This window comes from Sitophilus oryzae, unplaced genomic scaffold (assembly GCF_002938485.1).
Source record: "Sitophilus oryzae breed Bouriz unplaced genomic scaffold, Soryzae_2.0 scaffold_1576_pilon_pilon, whole genome shotgun sequence".
Taxonomy (NCBI): domain Eukaryota; kingdom Metazoa; phylum Arthropoda; class Insecta; order Coleoptera; family Curculionidae; genus Sitophilus; species Sitophilus oryzae.
In genome coordinates, this window is record NW_022146254.1 from 14,300,088 (window position 1) to 14,318,848 (window position 18,761).

Below are 18,761 nucleotides of genomic sequence, written 5' to 3' on the forward strand. Positions count from 1 at the left end.
TGTAGACAAAGGTAAACTAACAAACAAAAGTAGAAAAAAAAACAAGGTACACAAACAAACAAACAAAAGATAATACAAAACATTATATAAATAATATTGTCAGTCTTATTGTTAAAATAAACATTTATAAATGTTTACAATGTCAAAGAACAAAAAATTTAAAATAATATTCAAAAATATTTAGCCAGTTTATAGCAAAATATCAATGACCTCTAAATAAATTAATTTCGATATCATTAGTAAATATAGCAATAGCAACCATTAGACCAGTGTTTTCAAGATCAAATTCGATTTTCAATTCAAATATAATTCATTTACGGCGTAGAAAGCCTTGTCTAGTAAATAAGAGTTCAATGCTTTGCGAAATGAAAAAAATGATGTTATGGATTTGATTTCAAATGGCAGGTGATTGTGCATTTTTTTCGAGTTGAATAATATTGAACTTTTAACTAACTCTGAGCGTGGGGTAGGTAGATAAAGATCTTGCTCCGCGTTCCTGAGTGGATAAGTGTGAGATGGCCTTTCTTGAGAAGCTGATACATGTTTACGTATTAGGCAAACGGATTCAAATATAAATAAGGAAGGAAGAGTCAATATTCTTAATTCCTTAAAAAAGTCCCGGCAATGAGTTCTGCTGTTTAGTCCTAGTGAATATCGAACAGCTCTCTTCTGGAGCTTGAAAATGTGGTCAAATTGAGTCGCACAACACGTACCCCAGAATGGAAGGGCATACCTGAGGTGCGACTCAAAAAGTGCATAATAAACAGTTCTAGCCACTGACAAGTTAAATAATGTAATTAAAAAAAGATAGTATTTAAATTGGCATTTCGCAAGCTTTGATTAATTTGCGAGAGGCTACTATTAAAAGTTTTTTTATAAAGTAAATACCTATCTGTACCCCAGAAGAAAACTATATTAAGTCACAAAACGTAGTTTTGAGAAAAACAAATTTAAAGTTTCTTTTTAAAGTTATTTCCTAATTCCTTATTAACCTACTCGGGTATTTTTAAACATATGATTGTAATACTGTATGATCGAAAAAAAAGGCTTCCCGTTGGCTTGGACGATCGATGACATTTCCCATATAATTTTACATATAAAATGACAGCGATCTTCATTTCATACTAAAAAACTTGAGCATTTTGTTTGAGTGCAAACCTAAAGTATGTACCAGGATGTATTTTAGGAAAATATTTTAACTTCTATAGGGTGGCTCAAAAAAGTGTGAGTGGACCTTGATGATTTTTTTATAAATGGAACACCCTGTATATTATTGCATTTTTGGCTTCCTTTCAGATCACTTTACATAACCCTAAGATATGAATAAATATATTTCGATAGTTTCAGAGATATTAAAAAATAAATCAAAAATATATATTTTTCAGCCCATTCTTAAAAAAATTATTAAAAATACAAGAACTGTTCTGAAATCAAAACTATATTACGTACTTACTTTAGATGGTCTGTACTTACTTTGTTATAAATATGAAAATCGTAAATTATACAGGATGTTCAAAATTCTACGCCAAACTTTCTAAAATATAAAATAATTTTTCTTTGTTTTTTTAAATGGAACACCCTGTATATTATTTTTTCAATAGACGGAGAATTAAAAAATGAACATTTTTTGTATGTAGAGTATTTCAAAATTTTTAACGGTTTCGCAGATATTTGCGGGTTTATATTTCATATGGCATTTTCCACAGTAAATTTTTATCAAAGCCACCCAATGATTTTTCTCTCGTATTTTACCATTTATTTATCGTAGGGCTCATATACATGCAAGAAAACCAGACACTTAAACATAGACATAAAATAAACTACAATGTAAATGAAAACATTACAATGTAAATATAAAAAAAAAACAAGTATAATGTAAAAAGACAACATAAAAAACGTATTTACGAACACTATATATTAACATCTAGATGCTCTATCCATTCCAAAGCTGATGGAGAAGCCTCCAGAAAGTCCTTCCAGTCTTCACCATAAGCGCGTAGGTTGCACTCTCTAGTTATGTGATGGATGGTTTGGTGAGGGGATCCGCAATCACATTCTGGGGAAGGTATTTTTCCCCACTTATAAAGGGAATCCGCACATCTTATTTTACCATTGAAAGCGCCATATGAAATAATACTGCGCGTATCTGCGAAACCGTTGAAAATTTTGAAATACTCTAAATACAAAAAATGTTCATTTTTTAACTCTCCATCTAATAAAAAAATAATATACAGGGTGTTCCATTTAAAATAACAAAGAAAATTTATTTTATATTTTAGAAAGTTTGGCGTAGAATATTGAACATCCTGTATGATTTACGATTACCATATTTATAGCAAAGTAAGAACAGACTATCTAAAGTAAATATCTAATATAGTTTTGATTTTAGAACAGTTCTTGTATTTTTAATAATTTTTTTAAGAAGGGCTGAAAAATATATATTTTTTTATTTATTTTTTAATATCTCTGAAACTATCGAAATATATTTATTCATATCTTAGGGTCATGTAAAGTGATCTGAAAGGAAGCCAAAAATGCAATAATATACAGGGTGTTCCATTTAAAAAAAATCTTCCAGGTCCACTCACACTTTTTTGAGCCACCCTATAGAAGTTAAAATATTTTCCTGAAATACATCCTGATGCATACTTTAGGTTTGCACTTAAACAAAATTCTCAAGTTTTTTATTCTAGGAGCTACAGATGCCCGACGCACTATTGCCGGACCCTGTATGAACAACTTATTTTGAACTAAAATGAAATGTAAAACAGCTTTTTAAATAAATTATACCAACATTTTGTGAGTGATAACATAATTTGTATATGAGAAAAAAAAACACTTACAGGACTTAACTTATTATATTACGCTCAAATAAATAAAAAAAGAAAAAAAAATAAAGCTCAGAAATAAAACATAGAGGGAACGCTCCTTTTTTTGTTGAAAGTTTTTTTTGAAAGTTTTCTTATTTTTCAGAGCGATATAAATGCTTATAATAACTGGTCTTTAAAAGATGGCATGTTAAGTTTCAATGATTGATCATTTCTTCACATTTTTTAACCTCTAAAATTGTAAGCAATAAACATTTATTGACCTTCATGCAATAATTGATTGATAGGTAATTGTTTAGTTTTAGAAATTATTAAATAATTGTTATAAAGTTCCTTTGTCATCAAATAGATATTTGACTAGAATTTTTAAAACTCATATTAAATAATAAAAATAGCCAAAATAATAATAGACATAGCTATTTGTAAGCTTAATGACATTTAAAAAGCTAATAAGATTGACAGCCGAAATCACGTGCTGATTCTATCAATCAAATGAAGAAATGGCAACACAGTCACTGTCAGTGCGAACATCTGGCAACTGTACGGTTCTTTGTACCAACGGTACTAGGCAATGATAAGTCATTGGCAAAGAGCTATTTGGGAGGATCACGATCCAAGTTATGAAACTTTTTGAAAAGGATACGACTGAAGAATGTTATCTTAAGATAAGAAGACCACAATAGGTCTGTAAAAATCACAGTGAAATAGGCATAATCTATTTATCTGCAGTATATTTAGAAGTATTTTAATAATAATTCCAAATGATAGCCAAAAAAAGAGCGTCAGAGATGGTTTCGAGTATAGTTTTCATTTTATATGTAAAAATATACCGGGTGCGTCTCAAAACTGGCTCACCCCTATAACTTTTTTATTTTTTCAGATAAAAAAACCAGATTTGGTATGTTAGTATATGACATAAACTAGGATTGATTGACGTATTCTATTTGGTCACTTCGTGTTTCACCGGAAATGACTACAACTTTTGAATTTTAAATGGCACCCTCGGTATTTTTTTACTTTATTCGATAGAAAATAATATTCTGAATAGAATGACATTTTTTTCGATCATACGGTATTTTATTAACTTGATACTGTTGAATGATGAGAAGGAGGAGAAATGAATAATAATTAAATAAATGCGTGTTCATCCCAATTAGAAAGAAGAATTCCCTGAAATATATATTTATAAAAATATCTTATCATCCTAATAAAAATACTAATATTTTAATTATATGTCTCTGTTAAATTTTGATTATTTCAATTGTTATAAAAGATGACTAGTGCAACATTGCAATTAAAAGCGAGCGTTATAAGCGAAGTGACCATAAAAGTACAAAATAGCTAAATTACTAGAAATGTCGTCTTGACAAATAAAATTCCATTCTTCTGTTTTATTGCTTTACAACATATTTTACTTTTAATTATTTCGTCGATGACGTATCAATCAAAATTATTAATTTAATTTCTTCAAAAAGCTGTATGCCAGTATGTGTTTAATACTCAAAGAAATAAGTGATCTTAGAGAGTATACTGTTATATAAATTTTAAGTAAAAAATTTGACTAATAGATTTTATATTTTATAATGCTTTTTATTTTTATTCGTGTTTATGTAACTTTCTTTTCCTATTAATCTGTTAGAAAGTACCGTATCATCGAATAAAAATGAATGACGATCGATGACATGTCCCATATAAATCTACATATAAAATGACAGCGATCTTTATTTCATAGCCATCGCTGACGCCGTTTTTATTCGATTATACGGTATTATATTATTAAATGCAGTCATATAGTCAACATCTAATAAAATCAAATTGTTATGAACCATAAAATTATGAAACATTAAATTTCTAATCAATTTAGGCCAATAATTTATTAATACAATATGAGATAATAAAACTGAGATATAAAATAGGTTCATTAAATATAATATGTATTTGCAGTTATATTTTTTTAATTAAAGGAGGTATAAGTTAAAGATATATTTTAATTAAAAAAAAACTAGGTAACAATTGATATGACACAGTGAAGCTATTTTGGATTTTTTGGCTCAATGTCAGCGGGTCTTTGACTTTTCGAAAAAAATAAAAATAGTCTACATAAATAATCATTTTCTGATAACCTTGCGTTACATAAACAGCAAATTGAACTACTGGATTGAGCACATATGTTAGTCATTTTGCTTGAATTTTTATTTCCTTAAGATCCTGTTCCTGAACTCAAATTACTTTTTTTAAGATTTCTATCATATATATTTGTCAAATTGACACTTAAAGACATAAATGGCTAAAAATATATTTTCTGGTTGAATTTTCAAAAAGTTTTTTTCAGCCATTAAGTGAAAACTATTTATCATAATTTTTAACCAATAAACAGCCGCTTTTTGTGTCAGTCAAATATTTATTTAATGCTAATTTAATCTTGGATAAACTAATTGTTTTTAATATAAAGTTAGATTTTGATGTAAAAAAAATGGCTTGCGTGATGCTAACTATGTATAACTAACCCATTTATCCAGGTAACATCATTCCTAAATTTATCTTTGCATATACTTAAGTTTAATTTTTTTTAAATAAGGCCCACTCTAGTGGCAAGTTATTTAAACAATATTTCTAATATTTTTTTAATTGGTGTGAAACTGTATAAAGACAATGTATAAACTAACAATTTTATAAGTAGGATATGTATTGTAAGAAATAAAATGCGCGAGCCGTTTTCGGTCACTGAGGTATCAACTAATTTCAGTCGGATAATAAGGTTGATTGTTGGAGATTCATTGTTGTGAACATTGTTGTGAATTGGGTAGTCAAGATGACAGAGGGCATTTTGCGTGCTCGGATGGACAAACCGTTCGCTTGAGAAAGATAAGTGTTATAGTTTTGTGTGGTTCCGTATTTTGAATAAAATATTACGTTTAAAATATCTCGGTTGTTGTCATAGGCCAGTCGGCAAGTGCATCGATGGCGGGAGCAAATTCGGACAAGCTGGAATAAGTTTTATTTTGTTTAGTTTGGTGTCGAGAAGCACGTATTAAATTTGCACTTCCCGTAAAGCCCGGATTTGGCCGCCATCTTGGAAAAATTGGCTAAAATTCGGTTTATTTTTCATTATTTGCTAATAACTCGATTTCTATCAACTTTAGTGCAAAATATGTAGAAACCAAAATTAAAGAAGGGGAAAAACTCTATAAAAAACTTTGTATGGGTTTTTTCGTGCGACTACCCAAAGTATCGAATTTTACAAAAACAAAATTAAAGTTTGATATAATGTACGTGTTCAATATATCCGGGGTTAACTGTATTTGTTTCCACACCACCTTATTTGTTATCTACACCACAATTGGAAATGGTTGAATAAGCTGAAAATGATGATGATGCTAATGATTTATTTAAAAACCATTCTTGATTTATTTAACTAAATATGATATGATCCTCATATAAATATTTGACTAACAAACCAACTATCGTCAGTTATTTTTGCTTCTGCCTGCAGAAAGGGCTGCTATTGGTTAAAAAAACATAAAATCATCTAGATGGCTGAAAGTTGGTAGAAACGTTACAACTTTAAATGTCAAATTTGACAGATATATGACACTTAACACACAGATTAAATTTTATTATGTCAATTTTAATTTATTTCAAAGCAAAAATTAATATCTACCCAAATGCCAGTAGGCCAGTAAAGCGAGGATAAAAATAATTTATTATCTCCGAATTCTTGACACCCGCACCAATTGACGTGAAATTTTGACAGTGAATAGATATATTATGTAAGAAACAAAAGTTACATAGTAGCGATGTGGGCTTTTGCCATGGGGGTGAGTGCCACCCCTTCTCGGGGGTGAAAAATAAATCATCCATTTTAATTACAGAAATCAATAAAGGGATGCATTCTAAGCAAAAAATCTTCTATAACATTTTTCGAGAAAATTAATGTTTTCCGAGTTATTTAGGATTGAAAATGTTGATTTTTCATCTAAAAACTGCATATTTTTCTATCATTTTCTATAAATAACTCGAAAACCTTGCGTTTTATCGCAAAACTCATATAAAGCAAAAATGAAGCTTGTGGAATAACGAATCGATTCGTTTGTGTTGATTATACCGTTAGGTGTAATAATAGCCGAGTTATCACTCTGTAAAGGTGATTTTTTTCGAAAACTAAGAATTCCAACTTTTTACCGAAAAATAATGGCGAAAAAATACATTTTCGAAGAAAATGAATAGGGCCCTTTTTAAGGCGCTTGAAAAGACCTTTTAAATGCTTTTTTAAAAATCTAAACCACAGTTTTCAATCCTAAATATAAATAAAAAACATATTAATTTTCTGCAAAAATGTAATAGGACATTTTTTGCTTAGAAATCTTAGAATTCATCTCCTTATTGATTTTTTCAATTAAAATGGGTGATTTATTTTTTACCCCCGAGAAAGGGTGGCACTCACCCCCCAGGGTAAAAGCACACATCGCTACTATGTAACTTTTGATTCTTACATATATCTCTATTCACTGTTAAAATTTCACATCAATCGGTGCAGGTGTTCAGAATTCGGACCCTTGAAACCCTCGCTTACTGCCTTACAGGATCAAATTTGTATTGATGTAAATCAATTAATATCAAAAAATCTCCCAACGATGCCGACTTTTCATCTGTGACATCACTGTGCGTCAAAAAAACGAAAATTTTGTATGCGTAAATAGAGTTGGCCGTATGAAGTTGAAACTCTTAACAGCTGTGAAACAGCGATTGTTTTAAGTATTAACATTTCCGCACAGTTTGGGTCAATTATTGTCAGTGTGTGCGTGTAATTTTAGAGCCTACAAGTTCCGCCTTTGTGCTAAATATAATTTAAATGTTAAAAAATTAACAAGATTAAACTACGAATATGATATATGATGCTTGATATCTCAGAGAATAGAGCCAAAGCTTTATGGATAGGTCTATGATGTATTATGTTCTTCTTCTTAATTTTTGGTGGTACCCTTCAATACAGGATGAGTCTTAAATAAGTGCAAATATTTTTAGGGAGTGTATTTCGACCTCAGAAACACGTTTATGAGATTTTTTTTGCGAAATGAAAATTTTGGAAATTTGAATTGATTTTTTGGAAAAAAATTGATTTTTTTGAAGAAAAAAATTGATTTTTTTAAAATTTTTAGTTAAAATACACAATATCTTCATAATATGGCGTCATAGGTAGTAGATTAAATTTACAAGAAAGAAAACCCAGAAGAGATCCAGTGGTTCTCTAAATTTAAGGAAAAAAATATGTTTTTTACCAGCCCTGAAAATATTTCTACTTATTTAAGACTCACCCTGTATATAACATAACTAGACAAGCAAGTCTGTACTAAACCAAGGTAATGTAGGTATACAAACCAGCTATTAAAGAGAAAAATGCTATATTGCCACTTTTATTGAAAGTTTGTTGACGAAGAGCTTATTATACCGGGAGTGTCTGAAAAGTGGCTCATCCCCAATAACTTTTTTATTTTTTCAGATAAAAATTACAGTTGAGGGTTGGAACCTTTGGTGTTACACAGCAAAATAAAACACTAAATCACCACAATACACCAAAACACTTTTACTTCTACACTGTACGCGCGTTTCGCTAACCATGTTAGCATCATCAGCAGATGATTATAAACTCCAAGTTTAGATTTCAGCAGATGATTAAGTCTCCAAGAATTTATAATCATCTGCTGATGATGCTAACATGGTTAGCGAAACGCGCGTCCAGTGTAAAAGTAAAAGTGTTTTGGTGTATTGTGGTGATTTAGTGTTTTATTTTTTTTCAGATAAAAAAACGAAATTTGGTATGTTAGTCCTTATATAGTGACATAAATTAAAATTTATTGACGTATTCAATGACGTTTTCGGTCACTTCCTGTTTCACCGGAAATAACTAAAAGTAATAATTTTTAAATGACACTCTCGGTATTTTTTTACGTTATTCGATAGAAAATGGCACTCTGAATAGTATGACATATCACATGTCAACTTTTGACATTCTCGCATATGGTTTATTTGAAATTGTAAATGCGGTTTATAACGACAATTTGACTCGAAATATCAAGTGTGTGGTACCAAATTATTCGTAAAAACATGCTTTTTCGAAATAAGCTAATGAGCCATCCTTGTTTCACGTGAAAAAATTGAGATATGATAAAAATACGATTTCGGCATCAACCGGCCAAGACAAACACGAAAAATATTAGACAATCAAATCTATTTTTCCAATGCTCCTTATTAAAAATTAGTGTTTTAACACACCATGGTACACTCTAGATTGAAATTTAGAGTACAATTTTTTTCAAAAGTTGACATATAATATGTCATTTTATTTAGAGTGTCATTTAAAAATCGAAAGTTGCAGTCATTTCCGGTGAAACAGGAAGTTACCAAAAACAATTGAAAACTTCTATCAATCCTAATTTATGTCATATACTAATAACCTAAATAATACTAAATCTCGTTTTTTATCTGAAAAAATAAAAAAAGTTATAGGGATGACCCACTTTTGAGACACATCCGGTATAATAATTATAGTGGTTCAGTAAATATAAGCTTTTCTCTTTTTTATATTTAAAAAATTACTTTTTAGAAACTTATCACTATTAATATTTTATGATTCTTATTCTATTTAAAACCCATTTCTTTTGCAAACTAATTAAGTTTAAGTTTCATTTCTCAGAAAGTTTTACTGTTTTTCTATAAACAAAAAAGAAATAACAGCTGTAGACAATACTCTCATTACCTCAATTGTTATTTCCTCATTTAAGTTTATGTTTGTATAACCCAAATAACATTTATTCCATCTGTAAAATATTACACTTTATTTGGATTCGAGTTTCAGTATTTCTGAATCCAAATTACAAATGCGTTTCTTTTAAATATAAAGTTATATGTTTTTGTATTGATGTAATTTATGGTATAGTACATTCAACTTCAAAAAAAAAACAAGCAAATAACTTTCGTTGTTGTTATATAGATGACAAAACAAAAGGCTGAAAATATATTCCTAAATTTAAATTATTATAAAATTGTCATTGGGGTCAAGTTGATTGATAAGTATACTAAGAAGTATAGTTTATCTTCTTTTAAAAAATACTTTAATGATAGATGAGAAAATAATTATGTATTGTAATATAATGAACATGATAGATTGTTCAAAAATGAAAGTAAAAAAAATAACGGTTAAGTTTTAAGAACAAGTAGATCCTAGATTTACCAAACAGATAATTTTGAAAAAAAAACTTGAAAGTAGGTGCTGTAGTTAACAAATTAATAGTTCTTGTAGCCTGTAGCAAAGTAAATATTTTCGTTTGACCTAATTAAAGAGAAACAGAAATCCTACCATAAAAATTATGAAAAGAGAAGTAATATTTCATCTTGGATTTCCATTGGTTTTATGTTCTGATTTACACAATTAGGAACTTAGGATAGTTATATCACTTTCCATGATCAAATAAATTCTAAAAATATTCATTAAAAGCTACACCAAATCAATAAACGAGTTCTATATTGAAGCCTGAAAAATTAATTCACTCATGAAATTCTGGCACAAGGTTAGATGCACTGGTTTTCTTTAGAAAATTTTTAAAACAAATGATAATATTAAATAATAAAACATATAAACAACTGAAAGTAAAATTAACGGTTAACTTTTCAGAATAAATGGATCCTAGATAAACAGGAAGATCATTTTGAAATAAATGACTGATGACTGAATGAGATCTATAGTACTCTTCCTGTCGACAGTAGGAAGTTAAGAATTTCAAATCACGGTATCTAGTTACAAATAGACAAACTTACAAAGTTTCTGTAATAGACAAACTAGAATTCTCCTACAGAATCAGTTAAAGAATAATATTTCTTCTAAGATTATTTTTAGCCGACCATACCAATAGGTATGGTAGGCTATTAAGATCGGCAAAAAGAAGTTTTTTTTAATTTCACTCAAAATGAGTTATTTGGGTCATAAATGACCTAAATACAAAATATTTTCATGGTGTCTGTCTGTATGTCTGTCCGTCTGTCTGTCCGTCTGTAACACGATAACTCAAAAACCGCTGAACCGATTTTAACCAAATTTGGCACAAAAATACTGTGGCACCCGAGAATCTGGCCATTAGTTTTTGGTGGGGTGGGGGGTTGGTAAGGGGGTATGGGGAGGGGGTTAAAAATTTTAAAAAATCGTAACTCCAAAATGTCAGTAGTTATAGCGAAACGCGGTTTTCAAATTAAGATTAGGAATAATATTTGCAACAAAATTTGTAATAACATCAAAATCAGTCAAAGTCGCAGTTTTTGAGATATTAACATATTTTAGTATGGGCGGCTATACGTGCCTCCCAGCGCCAATTTTTTTCTATTAATATTAGCACATCATTCAAAATGACAACCTGGTATTAACTATATGCAGAGTTGTATTTTACTATATCCTGTAACTTATAAGCTTGCATATATAAATAAAAACGACTGTAATTGACTAGTTAAGGAACAACAAAAATATATCTTGAAGCTGCAATAAATTTTAAATAAAAAATGACGAATAAAAATTACACTTTTTCATAGTTTTCAAGATTTCTAATTAGAAAATATATTCCCTTCAGAAAAACCTTTCATCAAGTAGTAAGCAGTTAGTTTCTAGAAAAAGGAAAAATATTTGTAAATATATATGTCAAACAAAATTTCATTCATTTTTCAATTATTTTTTTCATTTAAATCATTTTCGAATTTGAAAAAGGGAATGAATCTAATAAAACTAATACACCACACACCCTGTAGAATATGTTAAAAAACCAAGGAATTTGAAAATCATTTTATCATCCGGGTACATCTTTCTCCATAGCTTATTTTTTGGTTCATCTCAATAGATTTATTTTTTTTTGGAGATATGTAGCAATGCTCAGCAATTCCCTGCGTCAACCACAGGGAATTGCTGAGCATCCTTGAAAGAAGAGGCCTGGATACCCAAGACCTGAAAATTATCCAAAAGCTATACGAACAACAAGTAGCGACAGTAAAACTACAGGACACTGAAACAACAGCAATACCTATCAAGCGTGGAGTTAGGCAAGGATGCGTATTGAGCCCTATGCTCTTCAATATGTACTCCGAACTAATATTTCGAAATGCGCTTGAGGGATCAGAAGACGGCATAAAAGTGAATGGCAGGCTGATTAACAACATGAGATATGCTGATGATACCGTCGTTATTGCAGACACCACTGAGGGCCTGCAAAGACTTCTTGATAGACTGTCCTCGGTGGGCGACTCAATGGGTCTCAGGATAAATACAAACAAAACAAAAGTCATGGTGATAAATAGAGATGCAAGACAGGCAACGGAGGTAGTCGTAGGTGGGACACCAATAGCAAGAGTCTCAAAGTTTAGATATTTGGGCAGTTGGATTAGTGAAGACCTAAACCCAGACATTGAGATCAGAGCTCGAATTGAGATGGCTAGATCAAACTTCCTAAAATTGCGGAACCTACTGTGCGATAAACGTCTCAACATCCATATAAAAGACAACTTCGTCAAGTGCTACGTACTTTCCACACTTCTCTACGGGGTTGAGTCGTGGACACTCAAAGTAAGCGCAATGAATAAGTTGGAAGCATTTGAGATGTGGGTATATCGCAGAATGCTGAGAATACCATGGACTGACCGTGTCTCGAATGAACGAGTTCTAAACCAAATGAACAAGGACCGAGAACTCCTCGACATAATAAAAAAGAGGAAAGCAGCCTATTTGGGCCATATCATGAGACATAGCAAGTATGAATTCCTTCAGCTCATCATCGAGGGTAAAATTGAGGGAAAGCGCGGACCCGGACGACGGCAATGCTCCTGGCTGAAGAACATCAGAGATTGGACAGGCCTGGACTCACATACTTTGCTGAGAAGAGCGAAAAATAGAGAGGAATTTGCCATGGTTGTTGCCGATCTTCACTGAATGGAGAAGGCACTTTAAGAAGAAGAAGGAGATATGTATTCGCTTTTGAAGAAGACACTTTTTTCGTAATTTTTACATTAAAATCATGCCTTTTCTTTTGGTCCCAGTCAACAGACCTAGTAAATTGTGGTCCCAAAGCAGGCCTTGTCTTCTTCAAAAACGAATATTTCCAACAAAAATAAAGCTATTGTGATGAACCAAAAAAATAAGCTATCAAGAAAATATGCACCTAGATGATAATGAACAAAATAAGTCTAAGTAGAGATGAGCTAGTATAAAATGCCCCAGAAAAATGGAGCACCATGTGAATGTGTGGCATGATATTGCAAAATGTTTCTGTACAATGAAATGAAGTCCAGAAAGGCGGCAAAAATATAGCTTTCCCAAAATTTTCTTTTCTTTAGAAGATGCGTCGCTCTTTTGGAGTGGAAAATTTCGATATAAATAAAATAAAGTTTTTAAATCACTTTTTAGCAAAAAAATTCTTCTTCTTCTTCGGGTTCCATCTCCTAATGGAAGTTGGAAATCATCATGGCAATTCTAACTTTGTTAACGGCTGCTCTGAATAACTGGTTTGAAGCTGGCTCATTCCAAACCATTCTCTCAAATTCTTGAGCCATGATGTTCTTCTTCTTCCTTGGCTCCTTCTGCCCCTTTATCTTTCCTTCTATTATGTTCTGCAGCAGAGCATATTTAGGTCCTCTCATTATGTGTCCAAAGTACTCAAGTTTTCTCTTTTTAAGGGTGTTAAACACCTCTTCATCCTTCTGAATTCTGCGTCGCAGTTCTACATTTGTAACCTTGTCAGTCCATGCAATCCTCAGCATACGCCGATAACATCTTTCGAATGCCCCAAGCTTCACCATTTCGGTCTTTTTAAGTGTCCAAGCCTCTGAACCATAGAGTAGAGTTACAAATATATACCTCTTAGCATTCTGAATCTAAGCTTTAAGTTGATGTCTCCACTGCAGACATTTTTTGAGTTTTACAAAGGATGCTCTGGCTATTTCTATTCGAGCTTTTATTTCTGCTGATTGATCCAAGTTTTCGGTCAACCAACTGCCTAGATATTTATATGTTTGTACTCTCTCCATAGGTGTATCATCTACTAGAACATTGGCTTGGACATCTTCTCTCTCATCACGAGAAGATGTCCAAGCAAAAAAATTATGCCGATCCAAACAGCCTAAACGATAGTGCTATTTGATATCTACATATAATATAGCATCTATCCTGTTGTATATTTCAATTATGTACAAACAGTTACATGGTAGAATATGTTCGTCACATAACTATAGGGTACGATGCATTTTAAATTCATGTATCTGGTACTGTTTTCATACATCATGAATTTTTATTATAGGTGTATCAAGTTCCGCTGCCGGTTTTTATGTTACGCTGTTTATTTGGCTATTAAATAAACATTTAAAATTAATTGGGATGCATTCTACAACTACACTTATTAGCGGAAACATTAATTTGTTGTACGATTGACAAATTGTTGCAACATTTTTTACTTTCTAGTATTTATTGTTATTTTATGCTTTGGGAATTATATTAACACTGACCGTCTAACGAAAAAGAGACACCTTAAAATGTTTGTACTTAAAATTTAAATTATAATTATAATAGTTAAATATGTTTTATTCTGGTCAGTCGATTTTGATAATTTTTTCAGCAGTTTGTCTCTTTATTATTTAACTTTTTAGTCCTCATTTGTTTATTATACGATGAAAAAACAAATTGTTGTAACAATATGGAATTGTTTAACAAAGTAAGGAATTTAAAAATCACTTTATCATCAAGAAGCATCTATTCTCTCATTTTTGGTTCATTTCAATATCTTTATTTTTATTGAAGATATTCGCTCTGGAAGAAGACAGTAACGATTTACAGCAATTTTAGCATTAAACGCATGACTGTTTTTGGTCCTCATGAACACGCACCCCTATGAAATAGGGCTTATTGCTTTTTTCTAATCTGACTCTCATTGAAAACTCTATGAAAATAAGTTGAAAATAGATGGTTTTAAGTTTTAAGTCCAGAAGTTCTATCCACTTTTGTTGCTTTAACTGAATATTAGGATTTCCGGAACCCTAATATTCAGTTAACCCTAATGTTCAGTCCGGAACACTAATACCGCGTCTCTTAGGAACCGGAATTTCCCCTTTTTTTTCGGTACTTTCGGTGCTGACTGATTTTTGTTCAATGGTGGTGCAGTCCACCAATCAGAAAGCAAGGGAAGATGAATAAAAAATTGAGATTTTTAATAAAAATAATATCAAATTATTAAGTAATTAGTCATGAAAAAAATAACACGGACACAAACATAAACACAAGTAAAGAAAAAAGTATAGGTAACTTAAATTTCACATCAAACGACATAAACTAACTTTTGAGGCAAAAGCCCTAAGATGTTGAATTAAAAATGCATATATCTATTAAAACATAATATAATAAATATTATAGGAATTTCAAAAGAGAAAAGAAACAAGAACAATAAGAAACAGCATCATTACTTATTTCAAAATATTTAAAGTATCAAAGGACTCTCTCACGTAACAAAAAAAATATTTTTTTAATTATTGTTACCGAGGCCCGGTTCTGTAATGGCCAAAAAGATCTGAACCCTAATTGGTAGCATTAATTAGATTTTCCAGAAGCGTACTAAAATATTTTCGTTCAACTATTGTGGAGTTCGTCAATTAGCAAGCAAGGGATGGTTCTCAAAAGTAAAACCGATAAAAAATTGAGTTTCAAATGAAAATATGTATTATCCAATTATTAAGTCATCAGAAAGTAAACATGAACACAAATAATGAACACAAGCGAAAAAAAAAAAAAAAGAAAACACATAGGAAGCTTAAAAATTACATCAAACAAAATCAACCAACCTCGAAACCAACTTAACTAAATTAGAAAAAAAAACTTAACATTTTCAATTAAAGATCCAAATGCCTATAAAAATATAACACAAAAAAATATAACTAATACATTCAGCAATATTATACTAAATAATAAAATAACATATTCGAACTTCAAAATAACTTTAGAAACAAGAACAGTAAGACATAGCATCACTATTTTAGAAGAGTTTGATTTCAACCGCTAGAAAGTATCAAAAATCTTCCGCACGTAACAAAAAATATGTTTTTAATTATTATTACCGAGTCCCGAAAGTACAGAAAGAACCGGAAATTAATAATTTCGAGTCCCGGTTCTTTTGAGACATCAAAGAGGTATTCCATCATTTCCATATACATCATTTCCGGTACTTTCGGTACTGGGATTTCCCGGTTCTGAACCCTTATTCAGTAGGGTTCAATAGGTTTAGTAAAGATGCATGTCTCAGAAAGCTACTGAATTTTGTACTAAATTATTAATATTATAAAAAATATTTTATAAAATTTAATCTGTAAATTATTACCTCTGTATCAGACATTGAGTTAAATAATGGGTTACTAAGTCCTAGTTAAAATCAATAATATTGCTTACTGCGTTTTTGCAATAAAATAGTAAATATAAAACATTTTTAAAACTATAATATAAATTTGCTAAAAGCTAATGGTACCTATATACACAGTTATTATCTTTAATTCTTATTTCTGATGCTAAATAAACCAAAAAGGGGAAAATAGAATTATAATTCTGAAAAATCATTTGAAAAGATTTTAAATGATATTTATATAAATTTGTTTTTTAATCATTTTTTTTTCAAAATTTTTGAAAAAAAAAATAATTAAAAAAAAAATTATTTCTTATTATTTTTAAATAATAAAAATTATTTTTTTTTTAAATATGACAAACATAAGAAGTACACACAAAACCAAAGTTTAAAATAAATAATAAAATTAAGAAAATTTTACGACATATAAGCAAATATTTAATTTAAATTGAATATTTATTAGGCAATATCTTCTTTTTATCAAAATATAACTATTAAAATAATAAAATATAAAACTAAGAAAAATTTTTGACAAAAAAATTAATTTCATAGAAATGAAACAAATAGAAAAATTAAATAGCATACACTATAAGTAATATTGGTAAGGTTTTAACAGATATTTAAACAAATTTCTGTATTTTTAAATCATACTCTTTTAAATTATAAACACAGGTTTTTCAGTTAAATATAATATTTTAAAAAATTGAAAACTAAATTTTTAAAAAAGATATGTGATAAATATAGAAAGCATTAACAAAGCCAAAATATAAAAATAAATAAAAAAATATCGAAAATTTTGCTGAACATAGGAAATTATTTAATTTAAAGTGAATATTTATTTAGAACAATAAAAAAATATAAACATGAAAAGAAAAATATTTTTGAAAAAAATACGTATTTTATTTTTTTTACTTTCAAACGCTAGGTAATAAATGGTAATAATGATAAGGTTTTTGATTGATATTTATACAAATTTTTTGTTTTTTTTTAAATTATATTTTTTCCAAAATAAATATCTATACATTTTTAAAAACGAAAAAAAAAGATAGACATAGAAAGCACTAACAAAACCAGAAAAAATAAATAAAAAAAACATTTTTAAAAAACTCACCCAATTAAATTTTTCCAAAAAAAAACACGGAAACCCCGTTCAGAAAAAAATCATCCTTTTATTTTTCTCTTCCAGAAAAAACTTTCTTCCAATTTTTTTTTTCGAAAAATGTTATCGGTAATATTACAGAAAAAAAAAGAGTATCGAATCAGCCTCGAGGACCACTGCGATGCTAACTATAGCGAGAGCGAGCTTCAACTGTTTTCAACTTTTGTCACTCTCTTGCTTGCTGGCCTCTGGAAGCGCGTGGAGCTTTCATTCATCATCGGTATCGGTTGCGGCGGCACTTGTTTTTTAACGCCGCACAGCCTACTTGACGTTTGATTAAGTCCGGGACACTTTTTCATCGGTTTTGGGAAATTGAAATTAATCGCCACTTTGCGTGAGAAGTCAAATAGATATTGAATAGATAGATACAGTTTTTATTTGGAAAATTTGTAAATAATTTTTGAATTTAGTTAAGTCTATAACCATATAATCAATGTTAACCATATGGTCATGGTAATAATGGACTGTGTTAAGTTTTAGAGTTGTTAGATGCAATTGATGTGTAATTAAAGCAATATCTTACCCAAGAGGCAACCCATTGTATCCTCGTCTCCATTACTTTTACATGCGGCGCTCTGTAGAAGTGAACCGACTAACCCTTGCGGTGTATCAGCACCATCTTGGACAGAACTTTTATGATGTAAGGACATCGAGTTAGCGAGTCATCAACTCGAGGAAGGAGGGTCATGGTTAGTTAGCGAGTCATCAACTCGAGGAAGGAGGGTCATGGTTAGGTCCTCACAATAGGAATTGGCAATTTAGAAACTAGATCGGGCCTTCTCGGTTTGTGTACTATTGTAGCTTTGAGTAGATTATGGTCTCTTTTACGTTTGGAGTCTTTTCTAGTGAATAAAAAAACTGTGACAAATATAAATATCTTGGATTAAAAATAACTAACGATGGAAAACTCGATGAGGGTATAAAAGATCGAATAATGCAAGGTAGGTGGGCAATATCTATGTTGAATGGTGTACTGTGGAATCAAGGAATCTCTATAGCTAATAAGAACATATATAATACGGTAGTGAAAAGCATAATAACTTACGGAAGCGAAGTATGGCAGTTGAAAAGCAGAACAGAGAACATGCTATTGCGACCGAAATGGATTACTGGAGGAGATCTGCTGGAAAATCGAAAAGAGAACAAATAACCAACGACAGAGTAAGAGAGATTATGGGAGCAGAACACACAATTGTGGATGACATAAGTACAAAACAACTCATATGGTTTGGTCATGTGCAACGAATGCCCGATCGCAGAATACCAAAACAAATTTTACTGTGGACACCTCGGGGCAGAAATAAAAGAGGAAGGCCGCGACGAAGCTGGAGGGAGGGTGTGGATAAAGAACTAGAAAATAGAGAAATA

General features: G+C 30.4%; 1 protein-coding gene across 1 annotated transcript in view; it reads right to left on the reverse strand.

The window, feature by feature from the left end:
* Positions 1 to 17,562, reverse strand: part of LOC115879277 — a 45,232-nt gene extending 27,670 nt beyond the window's left edge. Inside the window, exon 1 of the mRNA XM_030895994.1 lies at positions 17,346 to 17,562. The gene's annotated coding sequence lies outside the window, so the exon portion shown is untranslated. The remainder of the gene's footprint in view (positions 1 to 17,345) is intronic.
* Between the last annotated feature and the right edge of the window lie 1,199 nt (positions 17,563 to 18,761).